This window comes from Electrophorus electricus, chromosome 3 (assembly GCF_013358815.1).
Source record: "Electrophorus electricus isolate fEleEle1 chromosome 3, fEleEle1.pri, whole genome shotgun sequence".
NCBI lineage: Eukaryota > Metazoa > Chordata > Actinopteri > Gymnotiformes > Gymnotidae > Electrophorus > Electrophorus electricus.
This window is the reverse complement of record NC_049537.1, coordinates 30,788,428-30,795,587: the sequence shown is the minus strand read 5'-3', so window position 1 is coordinate 30,795,587 and position 7,160 is coordinate 30,788,428. Positions and strand designations below refer to the sequence as shown.

General features: G+C 40.5%; 1 pseudogene; it reads left to right on the top strand.

The window, feature by feature from the left end:
- Nucleotides 1–538: 538 nt before the first annotated feature.
- Nucleotides 539–3,742, top strand: LOC113568240 (annotated as a pseudogene).
- Nucleotides 3,743–7,160: the final 3,418 nt, after the last annotated feature.

Below are 7,160 nucleotides of genomic sequence, written 5' to 3'. Positions count from 1 at the left end.
GGATTGCACCATTTCTTATTAACACACAGCAAATCCATCTGTTTTCTTTGTTCCACTTTCCTTCTTTCTGTCCCCAAACACAATAGTGAATCTCTCCAGTGCACTCACACTGCTGGTATCTGTGAATCACATAGAACTACAGTGTTTCCCTTTGGCCTCTGCACTCAGCACTGAGAGCTCATCCATCTTGACCTTGCATTGCTCATGATAACAAAAGGCACATAAGATCTGTGCTCTATCACAGTACAAAAGGTTTTATTACAAAATGTACTGACAAACCCTTTACAGGCAGTTGAATAGCCTTCACCCATTTTGAATTATTAACATAAAACAAAACCATTAAAATACAAAACTGAAACATGCAAGTTTATCTTTTTCACATTGAAGAAACATTAGATGTCTTTCGTAACTTGGAAGTAAGGTCTGATTTATTTATTTATTTTTATTTTTTTACTAATTTGTATTAATGTCCCCTTTAGATCTTCCCTGTGGAGGATGAAATGCAGATGAAATTAAAACTACTGACTGTCTTGCAGACATGGTTGACAACCAAACTGCTCATTGTGAAACATCTGGATGGATAATGGTACAAGAAAACTGTGTCCTAAGAAGCATTCAGACTCTGATAGACAGCGCTCAGGTATATTGATTTTACTGGAGCTGGGTGGTTTGTTTCCAATAAACAAAAAAAGATGATTGTCTGAACATAACTTGGGGTCAGAATATAACTTTAGGGTTCATAATTGTTTGTGTTTTTCCCTTTTCTGCTGTGTATAGACTTTAGTGGTAACAGACGTCCAACAATTTACAGCCAATCTCAGCAGTGCTACCGTAGCAAATAATCAAAGCATAATACAGTCTCCGGCGACTGTATTGGGAATTGTTGGTGCACTGCAAAAAATTGCTAATGTGGTACAAAACCTATTACCAATCACTAAACCCATTATGACGGTATGTACATTCTTACTTTTCGAATGATTTTTTATCTGATAATTAGGTATATACACTATGGTGTTTTAAGTGCTCTGTAAAATTTTTTATATTCTAGACACTATAAACAAATGACTTATCAGCAGGTTACAATGCAACATATTCAGGGTAAAAGTATTAATTGGTTTTATTGTTATTTAAGAGACTCAATGCATTTTTGCTGTTTCACAATTACTTACCTAAATTAGATGAGTCAGATTATAGCACATGACATAACAGAGTATTTCATTTTAAAGGATTTCCTGCAGATAGTGGATGTCATTGCATCCAAAGAAGCAGAAAAAACATGGACAACTCTGAACACGGGCAGTACAACTCAGAACACCAGCTCTGTACTGATGAAGTCTATCGAGGAAATGGCACAAAATCTCTCAAATGACACCTTTGGAATAGAAACAAACACCATTCAGCTCAACAGAACTCAAATTTCTGAGCCATATTCAAAACAATTTGGTATAAACATATCTACAATAATACATATTCAAGAAATCCCAGTGAATAATGTAGACACTTTCTTCACTATCATAGTTTTCTCAACTCTTAACACCGTCTTACCTGTTCGAAGTGTAACCTACAGTGACAGCAGTCAAACTGGGACTAGCATTAATGGAGATGTGGTTGTGGTCAGATCGGAAAATATCATTAACAATATATCCCTTTCTTTTTCTCTTATAAATAATTCACTGAAATCCCCCTATTGTGTGTTTTGGAACTTTAATCTCTTGGATGGGATTGGGGGATGGGACTCAACTGGATGTAAAGTAATGCCATTATTAAATCAAACTAAAATGGTTAAATGTGAATGCAATCACACAACCTCATTTTCCATCCTGATGTCACCATATTCCCTGGATAATCCTGCTTTGGCCTACATAACTTACATTGGTGTTAGCATTTCGATGGCCAGTTTGATTTTATGCCTCATTATTGAAACCATTATTTGGAAGTCAGTGACAAGGAATGACACATCCTACATGCGGCATGTCTCCATAGTCAACATCGCTGTGTCCCTCCTGATTGCAGACATATGCTTCTTGATTGGACCATCCACTGTGCAACGAGGACAGGTTACACCAGTGGGTCCCTGCAGTGTAGTGACTTTCTTCATCCACTTCTTTTATCTTGTTCTCTTCTTCTGGATGTTCCTGTCAGCACTCTTGCTCCTCTACCGCACCATCATGGTATTTTCTGGAATGTCCAGGTCCAGGATGTTGGCTATAGCGTTCAGTGTGGGCTATGGAGCCCCATTACTCATAGCTGTCATCACTGTGGCATCAACAGCTGGAAACAGAGGATATGTTCAAGAAATGAACTCATGTTGGCTGAACTGGGATCAAACTAAGGCACTCTTGGCATTTGTGATTCCTGCTCTGACGATTGTAGTTATAAATCTCTTGGTGCTTATCATGGTGATATATAAGATGTTGAGGAGAGGAGATAGTGCTTCCACTCCAGATGAGAAACATGCCTTAGTCGTCATTGCCAGATGTGTGGGGATTTTGACCCCTCTCTTTGGACTGACCTGGGGATTCGGCATTGGGACCATGAGTTCCAGTGATTTTGGAATTCACGTGATGTTTGCCACTCTTAATTCACTACAGGTACTAATTTTATTTCATGTATTTTCCTGTAATTGGAATGGTGCACTTTTATATGTTGTGCATAGTACAATGCAATTAAACTTTGGGATTAAAATATTTAACTAAGAAATTAGCATTAATTTATTAGTTCTTTTGTATTATTTTGGTATTATACACAGTGTTAGAAGTTATGCTTTATGTGATTTAATAAATACAAAATGTACTTTATCTCTTGAAAGGGTTTGCTTATTTTGATGTTTGGAACATTACTGGACAGTAAGGTATGTACTGTCTGTTAGTCTTGACAAAACCCTCCACATAACATAAACAAATATTTAAACTTTTGAGATGGAGGCCTCTGTTCTTGCTGTCTTATTGATCTGTCCACACAAACACTTTTTAAGCGCGTTCAAAGAGATTTTGAGATTTTACTTGTTTTGTGGTGGCAGATCCGAGAGGGACTGGCTGGATGGCTGTCACTAGCGAACGTTGGCTCTAACCGTACATGGGTAAACACCCTTTTATATCATATCACTCTAGGCATAAATGTCATTGTTATTTAGAATTTAGTCATTACCTACAAATCAATGGTTGATGTGTCTAAGTTACAGAGCAGTAGTGCAGGACCATAATCTTCTAGTGGAATTCCTCTCTTGCAGAGATTGCAGCAGCAAAGTAAGTATTTGATCTCAACGTTGATTCATGTGCACCTACAAATGATACTTTTGTAAATGTTTCAGTGAGGCTACATAATCATGTGGGTGGTCATGACGATCATGTTCATTGTAAAACTGCAGAACGTCATTACTATACCGAATCTAATGAGAGGTGCAATGCTAATGATTTCACCACTTTTTAAAACATCAATCTCTGAGCATTTAAAGCAACACTTCAGCCACCAAAAATATGGTTTATGATGAATGAATATTACAGAGTCAATGCAGGGTCTACTCACTTTAATTTTATATTTTCATGAATAGATTTGGCACTGCCAGTCCACTTGTCTTTTGGCCATTACTTTGCCAAAATCCAGAAAATAAGAATTTTCTTGCTTTGTGAATAATATGCTACAAATGTATTTATTCTTTTCAGGTCTGTTCAACATATCAGAATGGAGTGGTTCTTCTGCAGTTCCTTCTTCAAGCAACTTGGAGACAGATATGAACATTTGAAACTAATGCAAACCAAAGGCCGAAGAGTTAGATCCAGTTTAAGTGTAAAAGAAGTGCACTGTCTGTCATGGACATCACATAACCAGCTTTTATTATTGCTGTTGCTGCTGAAGTTGTCATTTTAGTTTTAAATACGGCGGTTGAATCCCAAAGACCAACTCAGAAAATAATTATATTTAAAAATTAGAAAATTCAGGTTTGAATTTGAATGTAATGAGTTCAGAATGATAAATTCAGTATGAATTAAGAATTCAACTATCTGTGATGAATATATCTGCTTTATGGTTACATGTTTTTCTTTTTTCTATAATAGCTCAAAACCTTGTAATAATGTTTGAATAAATACAATTTGAGATTCAACATTCAATATTCATTACCATGCTAACAGTTTGTTGGAATTTCCTTATCTGTTAATTACCACTTGTGACATGAGGAGGCAAAGCAGGATGCGGGGACAAGTCATGCCAAACAAAACAAAACGTTTATTGCTACACAAAACAAAGACGAATGTATGGCTAGCAGGCTAACAGGGTTCAAACATCGACAACACTCACATTCAAACACAAGACTTATATACATGTACACTAACGATACACAATGATACACAATGAGGAGCAGTTGTGAGACACAGGGAGGGCATGGCCATACAGATGAATGCACACACAGAGGGAGACGGTTGGGAGGAGGGGCCATACCATGACAGAGTACCTCCCCGATGGTGCGACTCCCGGCGCGCCAGCCTATCGGGCTACGGCCCTGAAACCCCATGCCGAGGGGAGGAAGACAGGGACCAGGATGACAACAGATACAGGTACGGACACACTGAAGGGCACAGACACTGACTCAAAGGGGGACAAAGCAACACGTATGGTAATGGAGACAGGGGCAGGTACAAGAACAGGACTACATAAAGAACCATTAAACAGTCTGGGGAAGGTAGCAGGAGCCCCAGCCAGTCCCTCAATTGTTGGCTGGGTCAGAGTCTGCCCCAGCTGGACGGGATCCTCTCTCGTGGACTTGTGTGGCGGCAGTTGCTCCATCTTCGGCGCACGCATATCCAGAGACGCACCAGCTGATTTGTCCTTCTTGGGGGTGGGCACTCATGACGCTGCCTTCTTTCCTTTACGAGGCTTCGGCATAGGCGCTTGAGCTCTGGGGCTGCGAGTGTTCACGGAGGGAGTGTCCTCATTTGATGACGATGCCTCCCTGCCTTGGGTGATACCTTGGGTGCCGGAGGCCCTTCACTCTCGGAATCCGCTGACGCGGTATCCATCTCTGAGGGAGAATCCCTATAGAGGACCTCCTCCACCTCCATTGCCGGATTCTCCACCTGATGGACCTCTGAGTCCGATCGGAAGTTGATGTCGGTGTATTCCAATCAGAGGCTGACATCCATATAGCCCTCACTCTGTTCAAACTCCCCGTAGCTCTCCCGGTAGTCCCAGTAGGGGTTATAGGACCCCACAGAGTCTGGACCTAGATACTGATCTCCCTTGTACCAGCTCTCATTGTTCGTTGGGGGCCTGTAGGACTCTGCAGAGTCCACCCATGAACTATACCCAGGGCCCCCACCAAAATTTTCCAGGAACACTCTCCCCTGTTGTTTCAGTACCGAGAGTGCCCAGGAGTATGGAGGGTTTGCCGGTAAGGTCTGGGAAGGAATGGTTATGTGCCTTTTTCCCCCTTCTTTTTCTAATTTTTCTTTTCTGGCATCCTTCAGTGGTCAATGTTTATGTGACGTGAGGAGGCAAAGCAGGATGCAGGGACAAGTCATGTCAAACACAATGAAACATTTATTGCTACACAAAACAAAGAGAAATGTATGGCTAGCAGGCTAACCGACAACACTCATATTCAAACACAAGACTTGTATACATGTACACTAACGATACACAATGAGGAGCAGGTGTGAGACACAGGGAGGGCATGGCCATACAGACAAACATGTGCTTGCACACACACAGGGAGACGGTTGGGAGGTGGAGATGTACCTGCATGTAGAAGGCCAATGTTTTTTCTTTTCTTTACTTTATTTGGGGGGGGGGGGGGTGCTCAAAACAGCATTTTAAATTCAGTGGTATAATAACCCCATCTAGACAGTGTGGCAGCAACAGTGACATAGTGATGAAAGATTGGTAGTGGAATGACATGTAGAAGGACTAAACAATGGAGCAGAAGGTGAGACAGACAGAACAAAGAAGTTTAACACAAGTGAGACCAAGAGTATGCTTACATATACCAGATATACACCAGCTTAATAACTATATACATCAAGAGGCAAGGTATGCATAGCTAAAAGACCACAAAACCAAACTAAATGTATGCTAAGCTTCTTCCAGCAGGGTCCTTATATAGGCCACAGCAATCACGTAAGAAGAACACAACACTCCAACATACCTTACCACATCAACAAGGTGTCAGCAATCACATTTTCTAAACCTTTTTTATTTATATTGACAGGAAATCCCTGAATGATCAATGTCCAGTGCATAAACTGTTGGTTACAATTAGGCATTCGGTTCAAAAACAACAAAGGAGTATGATCAGTAAAAACACTGATAGGATCTGAACTACCATTCAGATAAACTTCAAATTGCTGCAGAGCTAAAAGGAGAGCAGGGGCTTCTTTCTTAATAGTACTATACACTAAGTAACATTTTACAAACTTCTTTGAGAAATAGCAAACAAGGTGATCAACACCAGATGAATCCTCCTGCAGGAGAACCTCCAGAACCACTAGCATTCACTTCAAGTTTAAAAGGCTTCGCAAAATCTGGAACACAACAACCAGAAGTGCACTGCAACAGTGGACATTGGGTAAAGCACCTGTGCTGAGATTTTTTTTGTTAGCTTAAACCATAATAATAAAACTGGATACATGCAGCTTAGGCTATGCTACACAGGTTATACTAGGTGTTGGAGTAAGAACACTAGTCAGAGTGAATATGCTCTGTAACTATACAATGATGTCTAGGTTTTGTTTGTGACTTTGCTTTATGTCTGCTCCGTTTCAAATTTTCCAGGTTATCAGAGTTAATGAGCTGTTGTGAGATACTGTGGGTATTTTTTTAGATGTCTAGGTTATTAAAGTATTATGATTCCTGAAAAATCTTGCCGGATAGTTTTCATTGAGGAGCATAGAGGAGTACAGTTGTGGCCAAACCATTTAGTGAGTCATCAAGAACTTCAAGGAGAAAGGTTCAGTTGCAGTGAAGAAGGCTTCAGGGTGCCCAAAAAAGTCAAGAAAGTACCAGGACCGCAGCCTAAAGAGGATGTAGCTATGGGAACAGGTCACCACCAGTACAGAGCTTGCTCAAGAATGGCAGAAGGCAGGTGTGAGTGCATCTGTAGGCACAGTGAGGCGAAGGCATTTGGAGGATGGCTTGGTGTCAAGAAGGGCAGCAAAGAAGCCACTTCT